The sequence below is a fragment of the Magallana gigas genome, chromosome 1, assembly GCF_963853765.1.
Source record: "Magallana gigas chromosome 1, xbMagGiga1.1, whole genome shotgun sequence".
Taxonomy (NCBI): Eukaryota; Metazoa; Mollusca; class Bivalvia; order Ostreida; family Ostreidae; genus Magallana; species Magallana gigas.
The window spans coordinates 62032096-62050582 of record NC_088853.1 but is presented as its reverse complement, the minus strand read 5'-3'; the positions used below and the strand labels follow the sequence as shown (position 1 = coordinate 62050582).

General features: G+C 34.2%; 2 long non-coding RNA genes and 1 pseudogene across 2 annotated transcripts; 1 reads left to right on the top strand and 2 right to left on the bottom strand.

Annotated features, from left to right (window-relative positions):
- Positions 1–12042: 12042 nt before the first annotated feature.
- Positions 12043–13181, bottom strand: LOC136274047 (beta-1,3-galactosyltransferase 5-like; annotated as a pseudogene).
- Positions 13182–13775: 594 nt separating this feature from the next.
- On the top strand, positions 13776–15889 carry LOC117685994 (uncharacterized). The gene is made up of 4 exons (XR_010712317.1): positions 13776–14340; positions 14436–14481; positions 14659–15468; positions 15616–15889. It is a non-coding gene; the product is annotated as an uncharacterized lncRNA (long non-coding RNA).
- Positions 15890–16466: 577 nt separating this feature from the next.
- LOC136274046 (uncharacterized) lies at positions 16467–17130 on the bottom strand. The gene is made up of 3 exons (XR_010712316.1): positions 17099–17130; positions 16923–16985; positions 16467–16497 (listed from the first exon to the last, which is right to left on the bottom strand). It is a non-coding gene; the product is annotated as an uncharacterized lncRNA (long non-coding RNA).
- Between the last annotated feature and the right edge of the window lie 1357 nt (positions 17131–18487).

Genomic DNA, 18487 nt, shown 5'->3' with positions numbered 1-18487 from the left:
ATGTTTTCAAATCCAAGCAGTTGTTACAATATTACTTACCTCTGTATTACAGTCATGATCAAAATTCATGGCCAAATCTCCATTCCCCTCTTCATTCATTTCCAATTCAATGACTGTTTTAGTAACAAAAGTAAAGATCTAAATTCAAAATACAACGAGAAAGTCTTTCTGTATATAACCCTACATCTCTTTCTTTTTCTCTCATGAACATCAAAGCTTACAAATATTTTAAATTTTATTTGCTAAATATAATGTTGGAATGATAAATACATACATATTTCATTATAGACTTTGCCCTGTATAAGTTAATATATTCGCTTTAATGCAAAACTAAGTCAAACAAGCATTCTGAGAGTATTGCATAAGCAATACACGTCCCCTACCGGTTTGTATTATTCTATGAAAGGTTCCAAGCACACAACTATTTCAGAGCTATTGTAAACGAGATGTCATGCTTTAATCAGAGATAAAAGAACAGAGGAAATTAAAACTATATAGTTGATATAGAAATTAAATAGGAAATAGGTAAAATAATACTCTTTATTTCATCTCCTGTAATTTCGCCAAGTCTATTCTGTATTCGCTGGTAAGAATTTGTGAAAACAATGCACTGTTATGCACAATATCATTTCTTACCGTCTTCTGTACCCCGAATCAAACGAAACAGTTAAACAGTCCAACCCGACGACTAACCCGATTGTAATAATACTACAAAAAAAACCCCTGCCGATTAAATTTACAACACAATGGGCGTCGGAAGCAAATTGAAAGTGGGGGGGGGGGGGGGGGGCTACACTAATCCTCAGAAGTATTGAGAAAAAAGTAATTCCCAAATTCATGAAAATCCTAATCCGTGTGTGTGTGTGTGTGGGGGGGGGGGGGGGGGAGTTTACCTATACTTCCAAAAGAAAAAAAAAATACTTTCCCAAATTTTCTTTTCCAACATCACGAAATTCCTAATCCGTGGGGGGGGGGGGGGGGGGGGGGGGGGCTAGTATGCTTGTGGATCCAACTTCTCAATCTTTCAAGGTAAATTTAGGAACAATAATCTTTCCTGCGAGAAAAAGTGGGGGGCTGAACCCTCTATCATACTATGTTTCTAATGGTTTGGTATAACTTTCCGACGCCTATGCAGGAAAAGGAATGGTACAAGTAACGCACATTATTACTGACTACATACTTACCTCGTTTATTCAGGTACACACCGAACCCGATAACGAACCCGAACATTAAAAAATTGGAATATAAAAAATTAATTTTCTCGAAAATATGTCAATCAGACGCTACAAAAGTGTAAACTTGATCTGTAGTTTGACATTTTGAAGCTGTTCAGCAAGTTTCATATTATTCCTCAAATGCATAAAGAAAAAAAGTGTGGAAAACTGAAGTGGGACAGACAGACGGACGCAGAGGAAAGCTATAGTCCCCTCCGGTGAAACCGGTAGGGGACTAATAAATAAAGGGGAACATTGACTAGGCTAATAGGATTTATGTATCCCAACCTGAGAGAAACTTAAAGCAACCCTCTCATCCCCGTTAGGCGTCGATATTACTGTGCATTAAAGTATATTATAATTGAAATATTTTCACCGGTTTAGAATTTTCTTTCACGGTATTAAATAAAAAAATACGTTTTAAAATTTTTGGAAAATAAAAAATAAAATATTGTTCTTAGCGGGAATCGAACTCATGACCTACCGGTTTGTAGTGAACCCACTAACCCACTGCGCTCCGGTGCAACATATCGCTGATGGTAAAAAAAACTCATAAAAAATCATACTTGATTTTATTGTTTATTTCGATAAGTAATACCACACAACGTGTAGGTGTCACATACCACATTACTTGTAAGTAATGAATTTTCCAATTTTTCAAATTAAATCTATTCATTTAACAAATTTTTCAAAAGAGCGGTTCCCATACAATTTGCTTGTGGATCCAACTTCTCAATCTTTCAAGGTAAATTTAGGAACAATAATCTTTCCTGCGAGAAAAAGTGGGGGGCTGAACCCTCTATCATACTATGTTTCTAATGGTTTGGTATAACTTTCCGACGCCTATGCAGGAAAAGGAATGGTACAAGTAACGCACATTATTACTGACTACATACTTACCTCGTTTATTCAGGTACACACCGAACCCGATAACGAACCCGAACATTAAAAAATTGGAATATAAAAAATTAATTTTCTCGAAAATATGTCAATCAGACGCTACAAAAGTGTAAACTTGATCTGTAGTTTGACATTTTGAAGCTGTTCAGCAAGTTTCATATTATTCCTCAAATGCATAAAGAAAAAAAGTGTGGAAAACTGAAGTGGGACAGACAGACGGACGCAGAGGAAAGCTATAGTCCCCTCCGGTGAAACCGGTAGGGGACTAATAAATAAAGGGGAACATTGACTAGGCTAATAGGATTTATGTATCCCAACCTGAGAGAAACTTAAAGCAACCCTCTCATCCCCGTTAGGCGTCGATATTACTGTGCATTAAAGTATATTATAATTGAAATATTTTCACCGGTTTAGAATTTTCTTTCACGGTATTAAATAAAAAAATACGTTTTAAAATTTTTGGAAAATAAAAAATAAAATATTGTTCTTAGCGGGAATCGAACTCATGACCTACCGGTTTGTAGTGAACCCACTAACCCACTGCGCTCCGGTGCAACATATCGCTGATGGTAAAAAAAACTCATAAAAAATCATACTTGATTTTATTGTTTATTTCGATAAGTAATACCACACAACGTGTAGGTGTCACATACCACATTACTTGTAAGTAATGAATTTTCCAATTTTTCAAATTAAATCTATTCATTTAACAAATTTTTCAAAAGAGCGGTTCCCATACAATTTGCTTCAGTTTAAATCAGCCTGTACCGGAATTGCATACTTCCAGATTTCCTTTTCTTGCGTACTGCGTCATCAAAAAGTGGTGTATAGAGCCACCTTAAAGGACATAGCTCTCTAAAAAAAATTAAATATCCCTTTTGATTTTTGTATCAAATTAAATCAACAAAAAACATTATATTGATGTTTGGTCTGTCAGGACCGTCAATTTTTACAATGTGATTATCACGGAACATAAACTTTTCAGGATTCGTTTCCTATTTGATGGACTTGCTGTTGCTGTTCGAGAGAGAAGTGTAGAATTCAAACTTAAGTCGCCAAGCTTTGAGAAATGAATTATGAAATGTTAGGCATGAATATTCCTACATGTAAAAGGGTATTGTACATTGTACTATCATAAAATAAACTGTGTTTTACTGTTAGGCATTAATTTAAATATACACTACCATTGATAAACTAGGTATAATTTAAATATACACTACCATTGATAAATTGTGTATACCTCATCAATAACTGTCAACTTATGTTGTTGAGAAAATTCGGGATGTCGAACCATTCCTCGCCATTTGTTGTTCCCGACCCACAGGGGCCAAGCCCGTTTTAAGATAAATTTCAATGTAACCATAAAGAAAGAAAGGGGTCGAGCTCTGACCCAGATAAAAAAAACTATCAGCTCGGCCCAAAAGCCTAATAAATCAATCAAATTTTAAAACTCTCGCAATATGCATAGATTTTGTTAAAAAGTAATGTCTGAGATACACTCATTGCAAATTTCAAGTTGATGGGTCTTAAATTTGCGGAGATATACGTCTTTATTCACTCGTATTCGGCAGTTTATTTTTACTCGGACATTTACCAGTCCAAGGCTCAGGATGGGATTTTGCTTATGACAACAGCAGTATTGCAACAGGTCAAGAAACATTCGCACTATTCTTTTAAAATCTCACATCAAACGTATGCCTCTTGCATCCTTAAATTCCGATAAAACTCATTAGATAATCTCCAAACTTAACTTTTACTCTGCAGCCACATCAACATCTGACCAGACCGGCCATTGTGATAGCTAATGTTAAACTCAGTTTCATTGGTTAATATTCCTGATGGTCCAATCAGAATAAGTCTTTCTCGAAGACGTCAAAATGGCTGCCCTGTCAGAAGTCAATGTGGTTGCAGAATAAAAGTTCAGTATGAAGAGTATTTAAGGAATTTTAATGTCTTTATGAATGGTTACATTAAATTTATGTTAAAACGGGCTTGGCCCCTGTGTCCCGACCAGCACTTCAGGATTCACAAAGACAAACTGATTCCCCTCATTATGTCGTCTATACAGCAATTTTTTCTAATATATGTTGCTTTTAAACCGTGACCAGATAGTCTATTCCATTGTTCTTTCATGATGCTGAGAAGTGGGGATATTACCACACACACACTCGACTCGCCAATGATAATTAGATAATTTTGGTAATTTAAAGATTTCTACTTCCCGTCCGTGTACCTACGAAAACGTCCTATCAAGCTGCTAAGCCCTTTATCCCACGATTTTTATTTTCTCTCAGTTGGATCTATTTTTACACTGATAGCCGCAATGGTTGAACCCAGTAGTTTAATTTTAGTGCACTCGCTAGATGTTGCACCTGTCAGCCACAATTTTTATCTGACAAAGGTTTGTGGGGAAAAGAGTGGACCGAATACGCTTGGCTAGCGAAGATGGGACAAGTAATAACTTAATTATATTTTTTAGCATCCTTGATAATGGAGATCAGGCTGTGCATCTAAAGCCACCTCTGCCATTCATACATATTATAGTTAAACCACCTATGCGAGTTTGAAATAGTACTAATTTATTTTTAAAAATGCGACCTGTTCCAAAAAAAATCAGATTGCTCGGATCGTCCGGTGCACCAATATCCTAAGACGAATCAATCATGCAAGTTTGGTGAAGTAAGGACCAGTAATAACTAAGATTAAATCATCAGAGAGCACCTGCTCTAAAAACTTTAACCAGATCAAAGAACCTTAACCTCCTCCACAATCTAAAACCAATGGGTCAGATCCAGCATTCAATTAGCCTGTCAGGTGCATCAAAAACGCACCAGCCATTCAAGTTAGGTGAAGTTAAGACCAGTAGTAACTTGAAAATGGCTATCAAATGGCATCTGCACCAAAAAATTATACTCCTCCAGCATCTGAAATGTAAGGTCTTAATTCAGCATCCAGTCTCTCAAGTCCATAAGTAGGTTCATATGCATCATCCATGCAAGTTTGGTGGCGATAGAACAAGCAGTAACTTAGAAACAGGACCTGGAACAAAAAACTTTAACCAGGCCCCGACGCCGGGGGTATAGCATAAGCTCCCCTCGATTACGTCTCGGTGACCTAAAAATTAATCCTCATAGGTAATAAAAGATTATTTAAGAAATAATCAGCAATTTATTAAGTTCACCGGAATATGAAGTTGGTTGGTCACCTGATCAAATCCTGTGAAGCCGAGCTTCTAAGTGGATGTCATCACGTACCAACCAACTTGATATCCCGGTGAACTTTTTAACACTGCTGTTTATTACTTATATTTACATTTGAAAAAGACAAATCGTTCAGAACTGTTAACATTACCGAGATTTTAAGTTTACAACAGTTCAAGCGATTAGCACGTGCCATGATTATTGTGACGTCATGAAAAAGTTCATAAAGAATTGAACGTTTTTGCTATTCTATAGGTTTGTATAAGGATACATATTTGCAAATGTAAATATAAGATGACGGACATATATATCTTATTTCGAAACAAAACAATGTACGTTATTGATATCATCAACAAACGGACTCACATATGACAATTGTTACAGGGTTGATTTATTAATATAAACCCCGTCGAGGGTTCCGAGTTCGTATAATTATATATATTGTGGGCACAGTGATAGTGGTTTAGTACAGGCTGATAAAAATGATTGAGAGTCCTGTCATGTTATCCGATAGTCACATGTTAGAATATACATGCAAAGTCAGAAAAAAGGGCACATCGTTCGCGTATAATGAAAATGACATTATAGCCCTATAAAGCTATAAAAGTGATACGCCTTATCTTTAGATAGCTACTCTGCAAGAAATTGTCGAGGACAATGACCGCCGTAAAGTTGGCCTTTCTAATTTGTGCATACGGTTCGACGATCCTAGTGCGGTTCTCTGACGGGGTTGCGCTAGATGCGTCGGGTAGGACAGATATCACATGATATACTTATTTCAGTTGTTAAATCAAGTGAATCAGAGAATTTTACAGCGATGTGCAATGAAATGAAATAACCATGTAATATTTATTGAAGCAGATAATATCTCATGAAGTTTTCATTTAGTTTTGATCATGTTTGTGCCAGTAATTTACTTTATTTATGGGCAATGCTGCTTTTAAAATGGGGAAACTCCTCAAAGTTTGGGCAATTTTAATACAACAATGTTTATATCATTAATTATATAGATAAACTACAATCATAAAAAATGATTGTTTTAAATGCTCACAATATGTGTCCTGACTTAACACCAAATGTATCATGGATTTTACATCTGATTATACTAAAAGAAAACATACTAAAACATTAAGATAACGTCGGGATTCAAACCTGATCTTAATTTTCAAATATGTTTCAGTCTGATTTTAGTTATCAAAGTACTAAACAATGATCCTACTTTCAGGACTCCACTCTGACCACTTGCAATGTTCCTTTTTAGACGGGGTCACGTGACTACGCGTAAGAAAATAGTGCAGAAAGTTTTCATGCATTTCAGTAAATATGTGTCATAAAACCACGCATTAAATCTTTTTAAGCCCTCTGTGTATAAAAGAATTCTATTTAGAAAATTAAAAAAATAGTTTTATTGATCAAAAATGTTCTTGCTCGGGTTCAAATGTGGAATAAGTTACTTAACTGAATGCACAGCGCCGTTGGCAGTTCAGTTGGTGTACGAGCTCATTAATCAACAGAAGAGGTTGATGGTGGAATCAAAATTAAAGTTCCCAAACGCAATGTACCATTTTTGAAAAGTTGTGAATTTTATTTTGACAATCTTTTACCTGAATACTACCAAACTTCATGCGAAAACCGAAGTTAAAATCGGGACGTGTTTTACACAGATGTTTTACAAATTAAATAGGTGTTTCATTGGCGTCCAGTCTACTTGCGGTATGACTGCTGTTCGTCTCTAAAGGAATTTTGTACAGAGAAAATAAAAGCAAGTCTAAATTTGCCTTCTCGTTCGTTGGCTCTTTATTTGATTAAACTGAATCAAAATTTTAAACAATGCATTGTAAGCAAAATTTATAATAGATTATACATTTTGGAAGACTTATACATCATAATATACTTCTTATATACCAAGTTAAATGTTAATGTTCATGTTTTCCGGCTTAGTTGGAATCAGGCTTGGGGTGAATTACATTGTAAAATAATGCATTACATTACCATTTCTTTATGAATTAGGGCATTAAACGAGATTTTATGGTCAAGATCTAGTAAATGATTCTAGAGTGTTTTTTTGATGCTAGAACCATTATGACGTCATAATTAATTTCAAGAATCTTTTTTTCCGTACTGTACGGCTTTAAAAGAATTATGTAGAAAATTTAACAAATTCTTGACATTCTATGTAAAATAATGGGAAAAGTTATCCCGATACCTATATTCAATTTGACATCAAATTAAAGAGGAGGTCAAGAGCTTGTTTAATTCCGTTTGGGGGGGGGGGGGGGGGGCTGTAGGCATTCTAGATATATTTTATTAGTCAAAAATGGAAAAAAAAAACTCCGAAATTTGTAAATCAATTCCTTCATATTTCATTGAACATGACCATTTAAAACATGATTTTTCATTGTGTTTACCAAACATTTTAGCCCCGGGACACCCTATCAAACAAAGCTATTGTAATGAAGCATCATTGAAAGAATTTATATCTTAAATTTTATGAACTTGTAGGCACCTTTCATTTACTGGATCTTGACCTTATGTTTACAATAATCCAAGCAATAAGCGCGTTCTTTGATCATAGTGATGTCACGAAAAAATTCATACACTCTAGAACGTTTTCGCTATTCTATAGGTTCATATATTAAGGAAACATATTTGCAAATGTAAATACTGTTTGAATAAACAGTAATCTATATGATGTCCATTCATATTTCAATTCTTGAACGTCGCTCATCTGACTTTTGATCTTAATTTTTTTTTTTACCATTACAAAGACAAATTTGCGAATAAATAGTAGAAAAACTTATATATCCCCTGGATAATTAAATCCAATATCTCAAAAAGACCCAATTCTTGAACCGCACACATCGTTTTTATGGATCATAAATATGCCTTAATTAGGTATTCAATCAATATTTTATAATAATTGATGAAGTGGATGCATGTATTGCTTGTTCATCCTCAATTATTTAAATTTTAACTATTTAACTATGACCATAAAAGTAATTATTTGTCGCTTATGTCTACATTATTTAATAAGTTATAGCATTAGTTTCCGTAGTACATTATACGTACATTATAATGATATTCACAGTACGATCAGCAATGCTGGCTTTCGTGACAAACCCCCGACGGCAAAGTAAATAAATCCGACTCCTCAAACTGATCAAAGACTCCCCTGATATAAACTCCGCTATTTTATTAATGAGTGTTTGCAGGAATTGTTTACAGGAGAGAACGAAGAAGACCCACTGGTGTCAGTAACATTTTATTTTTAGACAAACACTTTAAATAATTCAATTCAATGATCATCAAATTGATTTAGGGTTATGTTTCACTTAAGATCGATCTATCTTATCAAGACTTGTTGATTTGCACATAAATGCATTTGTTATAGTGCAGTTATACTATACATAAGAATGAAACATCCAGCTACGTATTCATCTCAAGAAAGGGATAAATTAAACACTTTTATCTCTTAGCTGAACTCAGATCTTGTTAAGGAATTCCGTAACGAACGGCTGAACTGTAAGCGAGCGTCTACATAAGACACGCAAGTAACACCCTATATAAGACGAATGAATTCGTCCATCAGATTTATAAAACTTGGCTTATGAAATTAAAAAAAAAAATCATGGCACTGTAGTTCTCATTGTTAACATTCCAGACCGAATTTTAATCTAAACTTGTGATTTTATTTACTAATAATATGTCATCATCAAATATTAACAATTAATATTTTACTATAATTCACAATTTGTTGCTTTGATGAGCAACCCCTTCCCCCTCCCCCCCCCCCCCCCCCTTTGCTTGCATATGGCAGAAGACAAGCTGAAACGCAATGCCAGATATTACTATATACCTTTTATATATATATATATTTCTTTTTTCCAACATGGTTTTGGCCTTTGAAAGTTAGAAAATAGGAAGGCTGGACTGCATATTCCCCCCATTTTTTGATAAATAAAATAAACCCACATACAGAATTGATCCCGGTAAAAATTATCAATACAGGAAATGAAACTAAAAAAAATATAGAAATTCATCTTACACTCTGAATGAAAAAAAATGACACTATAACAAATTAAAGTGTCAACCATCTCAAAAATCCATAAAACGAAATACAAATTCAAAATAGAGAAACACGGACCTCTAAGAAGAGTCACAATTGGGCATGTCATAATCGAGGTAAATGTCATAATAGGGAAAAAAATGAAAAGTCGATGATTTGGTTTGTTTGTGATGGTTAAAATACAAACATAGTGCCAAAACGACCATCCATTACATTGGAAGTAGGATTAGGTGCCTAGGAGGAGTGAGCATCCTCTGCTGACCGGTCACACCCGCCGTGTTGCCTTTTAGATCTTTCTAATCGTTGTAGATTAATATTTTTTAATTTGATTATGATAAGACTATCTTAACGATATTTGCTTTATTATCTCTATTAATGCAGAAACTACCATGCATATTGCATATACATATTCACATTTAGTCTTGCCTAGTCGTATTTGTAGCTTGGGCATTTTGATAAAACAGAAAAAGATCTTGCCTAGTCGTATTTGTAGCTTGGGCATTTGGATAAAACAGAAAAAGATGCAAGCGTTAAAGGGAATGTCTCCAACAGAATGCTATAATCATTAATATAAATATAAAAAATATCTCTCATTTACATTGTTTTGCGTTTTTTAATAAGTTATAACATTACACCTTTATCTTTACCAGTTGGCGATCATTGTCAGTTATATAGTTATATATAGTTTTACATCTTTCTTATTATGTGTGGTAAAAATGTCCAACAGATAATTTCAGGGGTTTATGATATTCAATAATAGTCTAACAATATTTACCCATGCTGTTGTAGAAAGTTCCGTGCTATTTCATTGATCTATCATTTTAATTATAAATTTAATAAATGGATAAGTCATTTCATGAAGGTTTATTAACAAACAGATTGTAAATTTGCTAGGAAAATTATTCTATTTGGTGTAAATAAAAGTTTAGTTTGTTTGAGATCTTTTAATGAAAATTCTATGTTATCCATATTACGACAGAAATTTAAACAGAAAGCTATTTATATAGCCAGTAATCACCACCAGCTCAAATTAATTTTGTACCTTTATGGTGACATTATGGAATTTCCACGAATGCATTACACCCGACAATAAATCAAAAAGTGATATCTAATATTGCAGATACATGTACTATGTACACTTAAGTACATTTCATATACGCGAAATGGATATCAACAAAGGTAAAGAAACTTGAATGAATTTAAATATTTTCATCAATAATACAGTGCTTTTGCAACCTAAGTTTAACAATAAAGCTTTTAAACTATTGAGTTGTATAGTTCATACCTCGCTTATTCCTATGAATTGAGCAACACATTTTGTCATAAAGTTTGCTCTACGGGATGATTGTGTCTGTGAAAAGCAGTTATTCTTGCAAATGCATTGATTTGAGACTGCATTGGTGGTTTTTGTTTGAACTGTGAAACATTCTGTAGACGAAAATAAAACGAGTGTCACAATCCTTATCTTAAATCCAAGGCAGGAGTATAAAAGGAAATGGGAGGAGCTAAAATTTTGAAAATCACTTATTTCTTGACATGTTGACTAGAGCAGAGAAATTTTGAAAAGTTTTACCATGTTCAATTTTTTTAATATAATAAAATTTTGCATGATTGTACCTCTCCATCTCATACATCTATACATTAAAAATGAAGCTTTGAAAAATTATTTTAATACCAAAATTCATACTATTTTCATCTGAAGTGATAAGATTTCAAATTTCCACTGCTCTGCATAAGGAAGTTTGACCCTAGGTCAAACGAAATCCTAATTACCAGATCAGAAATGTCAACAAATAGAACCATGTGAACAGAGAAACAAGTGAAATAAGTGACTTAATGTATTGATATGCCTTGCAGCAATGATATATTATGTTTATAATTATACCTGTGTAACGATCCCTTATTATGAGTCATGTTCAGCTTTAAACCAATCTTCATATCTCTGGACTATCCCCCACCCCCCCTAAAATATATATTGAAAAACATCTTGGTCATCTCTCTATCCCTTTTTTAAATATCAGCCTATTGTATGTTAAAATATATGCATGATTGTATGTTATCTTCACACGTTTCTAAAACGTTTTAGCCAGTTTCCACGCCCTAAAATAACCAAATAACGATCAGAATTTGTTTTTTTTTTCTTCAAAATAATCTATGAAATTGTACGTCTCCCTGTGCACCCAGGTGTCTGCCGATTCTACATTTTATGCGCCCACTGTTTTTCTTCTTATCTCGCAAAAAATATTGATAACTGTGGTCCTTTTATTATGTTATTAGATACGTCAATACGATTCAAAAAGATGAATTAATGTATGAATGATTGATACAAAAAGATAACTGCTGTTGATAAAGCAATTCCCCAATCACTACGCTACTCATAAACAAGGCAGAAACTTTCAGCACAAATTAATTCGGATTGATGATTCTTTGCTCAAAATCATACCCTACTCTTATTTTCCTTGGTGAAAACGTTCAATGGCCAGTTTTCAAAAACAAGTAAAGCATAATTTACAAACTCTTATATATTAAAGAGTTTAGAAACGTTCGCAAGAAGTATTTAACAATTTCATTATAATTAATAGTACTTTTGACTAAATTATGCATATGAAACAGACAAAACATACAAAATCAACACGATGCCAGTTGAACTGCAGATCGGCTTTAGTGTTTTTTATGTTTTATACTCTATTTATCAGTTAATACAAGCTTGAGTTTATCTTACTTGTTCCCGATACATTAATAAATAGATCGTTCCCTCATATAATAGTTTCCGTATATGCTTTGGTGTCTATCTGCAATCACCGCCTTCCACATAACGTCCAATTCTTTGTCTCTTGCAGGCATTACAAGATATATACACTTTCTTTTCAATTCCTTGTAACATTTCAAGCCTTCTGGGTGCATAAATGTTAAGTTTCCTCGAAAATTTTCGTGTATCACATTTTTTACTCGGCTTGGAAGCAATCCAAATAAATAGAAGTAATCGACCCAGAAGAATGGGGCAGTCAACACTGCCTGGTAAAGGGCTGGAATTAGGTCAGTAGATATAAACACTACAAACCCGCTACAGTATGTGTGGGGGTACGTGTCACGCCCTTTATAAAACCATTCACTTACAAACCACTTACTGGAAGGCTGCCTTATGATTGGCATTGAATTTGGATTTATTTTGTTACAAAACATAAATCGCTTCCGCTGTTTTAAGAATGAAAAATCTTCAAAAAACTTGGAAGAAATTAACAAATGCATCATCGTCAATTTTGATGACTATTTCTGCATTCATACAATTTTCTGTGATCCATCGATATCCCATCACTCCTCTATTTGTTAGATTTCTATAAGAGTCCACAAAATCACCTTGTATGATGTCGTGGTACTTTTTATTCTCACTCTTTAACAGTTTTGTCGCTGTTTTATTACTCGTCGTACCAACCAAGAATATCACCTGCAGGTTTTCGGGACTATAATGGGAACTATTAAGCCAGGTTCTCCTCATTTCCTTTCGTCTCCAGAAATTTCCAACAGAAGTGTGTACCATAACAAGAGCAGATATTTTTTCGTATTTCCTGCACATATTTCGGTTATTTATGAGAAAAGGTGCATGCATCCCGGCAGGGTATCTCGTTTTTGTTTTTACCACTCTGTCACTTGTACTGGTTTGAGAGTCTGGGTAAAATGTCCTTAATCTCTCCATTGGGGCATCTTCGACAACCATATCCTCAATAAACATGGAAATGTGATTCTTTTCATTTTGCATTGATAAAAACATCAATGTAAATATCACTAAACACGTAAGGCAAATAATTTTAGGTACGAACTTCTTCTATGCATTTTCGATGTGACGAAAATTTTCAGGGGGTATTGTAATGGTGTCCTCTTTTCTATGGACTGGTTTGTAAAAGATTTGATGTCGAATCATTCACAGAATATATCACAACATCTAGTTGAGTTTGAATCTGAAAATAAAAATACCAGAATCTAACGTAGCGTTGTTATAATATATCTAAACAATCAATATTACAAAAAGCGTCATAGAACATACTAACACAATTCTCAGATATAAACGTTGTTATTACAACCTGTCTGTAACGAATGTATGTTATAACTAGGTCTTCCGTTGTTGCTGCAAGTTGAAAATGTATGTGATATGGTGTCAATAATTTATAATGACTATACTTTCAGTTCTGCTTTTGTTATAAAAACGTGTTGTGATTGAAAGCCTGTATATAAAACGTGTTTTGAAAAAGAAAGAAAGAAAATGTTTTAGGAAAACTATCTGTCGAACACAGTTTATCTAATCGTTTCAAACATTCTTTAAAAAATGAGATGTTTAATGGCGAGTTAAATTTTCAGAAATTACCCGAGCGTAGTAAAAGAAAATTGATATGGAGTGAAAGGTGTCCTTTTAAATATACAGAGAGGAAACTATGAATGGAGATCGGCTAGATTTGAATATCGGTGTTGTTTGAGTAATGATACGGAGATTGGGTAGATTTAAATCGCGTTGTGGCTTGAGTAAAGATACCTGAACGTAAATGTCTGAGTAAAGATGCCTGAACGTGAATATTTTTCTATCTATCTTTTTCTTTCATTCTCTATCATGTTTTAACCTAAGGGACACGGTTGCGTGAGAAAATTCCACCTTCTGTCAGTTTGAAGCAATCTCGACCAATTGTAATATTGTAGAAATTGCTGCTAGCTACTAGGAATGTTTTTTCTGTCTATCTTTTGTCTATCTTTTCTTTCATTCTTTAACAGGTGGTTAATCCTGAGGAACTCTACTGCGTGAGAAAACACCGCCCCCTGTCAGTTTGAAGCAATCTCGACCAATCGCAATATCGTAAAATACTGCTGACTACAAGGAATGTAACTTCGACAATTTCATTTTCTGACCAGCTCGATCGGACCAACATGGACACGAACTGTCGGTTAATTAACGGCCGTGCTGTGTGCCCGCCAGGTACATGTAAATAGCGGTTGCATTACATGTGTTCGAAATGATAATACGGTCATATATTTTTTGATGAAATATTTATGATTCTGTTTTATTTTCAGTGCATTTTATCACTCCCAAGAATGCGGGACCAGGAGTCCGATGAATGTAAGTCATTGTTTGTTGAGTTGGTTTTGTATAAACATTGTTATTTATTCGTGTTCTTGTTATTTATTCGTTTTGTTTGTTTTCTTGTTTTTTTTCTTGTTACATTAAAAACGCCGAAGGATAGTACTTTGGTATTTTTGCTCATGTATATTGTTTCTAGTTGTTCGTTTACTTCAGATACAATCCCTCATCGTTCAACCTCGACGAGCATAACGATTGACAGTGAACGGACACGCGTGTTAATCCAACCCCTGGTTACTACCCTGTTATGCACTTGAGTATTTACCCCCTAGCATAACCACAAACATCAATCTATTCCCAGTCTCGTGAACATTGTTCCATTGTCCTTTCTACTTAGGTCAGCACACACACTACCCCCCCCCCCCCACTACTCAGGCTAGTACACATACTACCTTCGCCCCCACCTGTAGTACTACTTGTGTTAGACACCCCCCCCCCCCTTTCACTTCTTCGGTAAGGTACCTACTTCCTCTCACCACCCCCTCTCCCACTACTCAGACTAACAGCCAGACCTTCAGGAACACCAATCATTCAGTAATCAAAATAATTATGTTTATCTTTTTTAAAACTTATATTTATCTGATTAATAATTGGTTTTGCATGGTTTTATTCTTTCAATTTATTCCATCATGTTTTAATTATATATGTTCAAGAAATTTTCCTTTTTCACATGATGTATTAATACCTGACACTGAAAGTTTTGTGTATGTAAGAAATAAGTCAATTAATGATTAAAAAAAGTGTATTGATATTCTTATTATATTAAAATACATTACTGTATTGATTTCAACAAGAAAATAGATCAATTTTCATTGGTTTTTTTTTATTACAGCTCTAGACATCAGTATAACGTCATTGATTCTGGCCCTCCTCCTCTTGCTCGGGTGGGTAGCGAAGAGGCTTATGAGACACTACACCCGAGTGAGGAGGAGGAGTAGAGGATTGTAAACTATTCCAAAAGAACGTGTATGTACTTATTTGTTTTATATTAATATTTTTGAAAATCTTAAATCATTCATTCTGAGTCATATTAAATTCAGTTTGCATGTAAAGTTTCCCAGTAAAAATTTTTGTAGCATAGATACATACTTATGTCTTTTGTTTTATACATAGTTTGAAATGGAAACCCGTCAAGGGATCACCCACCGCCCCAAAGACAAACTGCACCACCCCCTGCCACCCCAAGCTAGGTCTCTACCAGAGCCACCCCCGCGGGCGCCTCCAGCCAGGTCTCTGACACAGCCAGCACCGCGGGCGCCTGCGGGGGGGGGGGGGGAGATATAATCTCCGCTCAGCAAAGAGGTAATTCAATGTTTAAAGTTCTCTCTTTAATTTTCATTTTTTTTTTCAATATCTTTTTTCTCTTTAATTTCAGACCTAGGACAGAGTAGATGGGGCCAATCGGCAAGGTCTTCCAAGAAGAAGAAGATTGTGTTTTTTTTTAAATAATTAAATTTGTTTTTACATGATTTCAGTATTTTCTTCTTTTTTAAAACGAACAGGAAGGAATGTCATGCGCGGATCCAAGAAAAAAAATCGAAAGGAGGTGGGGGGGGGGGGTGGGTGTCTGACAGGTATTTGAATTTACCAGGGGATTCGAGGTGTATTTTTTGAAATTTTATAATATGATTTAAAAAAATGGAATTTTGAAGGGTATCTCTGACTCGTCCCCTCCTCCTCCTTTTCTAGATCCGTGCATGAATGTTGCGTAGTGATCCGTCCGCAAGTCGTAAAATTATAGAGGTTTAACCCTCCTAGTGAAGTTTACCAATCTTCTCGTAATGGAATCATTGATATATGATAAAGGGAAAAACACATTTTTAAAAGATCACATTGACAAATTCTTTTCTTCGTCCACGCAGTCCTGCGATCTGAAATATAAATTGTTGTAAAAAGTCGTTACGAATACTACAAAACAATTATGAAATGAGAGACAATATATACAATTTAAGTGAATGAACTTACACAGGGATCTCGTCGGACTCTGAGAGGTCTCTATCGTTGCAATGAAATAAAAAAACAAAGGAAAAGTTTTATATTAGAAACAAGAGCGAGTATTAAAAATAATATGGATTTTTTATTTTTTTTTTTAGATAATTTAGGTAGTGTATAAAAAAAAATTACAAGGGAATTGCTAGAACTTCCGAACTGAGAAAAAAAAATAAAATCTTATTGAAAAACAACCCCAATTTTTTCCCTTAGTTGAATTCTTTTAGAATATGAAAATTGATAGTCAATACGAAACAAAAGAAGATTAAAACCTACGACGAATTGATGATGATGGTGGAGTCTGCACTGTAAAACAGTATATTAATATTTATAAGTTTTATGAAATAATTGGAATTAGTTTTTTGTTTTATTTAATATTTAAATTAAAAAGACTTGTGAGCGATAAAAAATTAATAAAAATAAAATCTAACCCAATGGGCGACAGTTCCCACTGAAGGGAACCGTCCTCTCCCCGGTTAAGTCTTCTTGGTTTACTGAGAAAAGAGAGATAACTTATAAATAGTGAAAATATTGGATATATTTACTATGAGATCAGATTACCCCTTTCCCCTTCTGAAATTATTATATTAATTAATATTACACTTACCAATTCCTTTTTGGGGCCCTAGGTGTGGTATTATATTATATTTTTCTGCATAATAATTCATAAAAATAATTAATATATATTCTGCATTAAATTTCCAAAAGTAGAACTCATACATTTGGTAAGGTGTATGAAAATCAAGGTGTGAATGTTTTATCGAAATTTGGCCCCCACGTGCACCATCTTGTTACCAAAAAATCGATGATGAAATTCGAATGGTAAATCGAGTTGAAAATATGCAGGTATTTTTATAACAAAACACAAGGTATTCTCTTCTTTATATGTTAACTTTCTTCTGTTTATTCCTTTTCCCCCCACTTTTTGATGCGATGCATCAACTAAAAAAATGTGACCTCGTGTTCCGTAAATTAAATCGCGGGGTATGACACTTTGACAGATAATCATCGTCTGCAATTCGATCTTTTAATGGGAAAATAAATGGATCGTGAGTTAAGTACATCTTACACCTTTCACAATCTAACAAGTATTTTCTTTCCATCAAGCCCCCCCCCCCCATACTAAAATATAAAAATTTTATAAGTGTCGGAATGACAATCCACATGTCATCTACCTACCATCTTCTTTCGAATGATGCGCACTCAATAAAGTTCAATAGTTGAAGAATGATGGCGTAACATCCGAACTTTTTCCGAAATAGTCTCCTCATCCCTGAATTATTTTTTTACTTATAAACTTGCATACTTATTTTAAGGATTTCTTTTATTTTAGATTTTTATTCGTTTCTTTAAACAGTTACAAATTCATAAAATTGACTTTACACTCACAATTTAAATAATAGTATGTGAACACGCCGAACGGAACTCGAACCCATGACCCTTATATTACATAGGCGACGCTTAACTAAATGCGTCATGGTGACTGCATATCTATCCTATTATCATGCAATGTTTGTTCATGGAGGAATTTGTTTGTAACTTAAAAATATGGTCATTGTGGTTTTAATTTTAATAAAATATAGTGGATATGTAAAATATTACAAAGCAATGTTAATATGTCAATGCTATATGTACATAAATATGTGTATTGCATTCTTAGATTTCTTAGAAATCAGTGGGAATAAACAGCCCGCTACAGCGGTCATTGATGTTGCCAATTCATTCATCGCGTTTACTCAAGCAAAGAAACAAGATGTTCAGGTCTACAAGTGTCTACTCAGCACTTTTCCACGTAAGCACGCGTAGCATGAATGTCATTCACAAAGATCCATTCGAACACAACTAATAGCGCGATTGGTAACTACCAATCAGAAACTACTGTTTCATCCAACTGGCCAATAAAAATAAAACCTTTTATATTTTAAGGTTAAGAATTGCCAAATCAGCACTTTTTACATGTATATATATTGCACGATAAACCTGTTAAATTCATTCC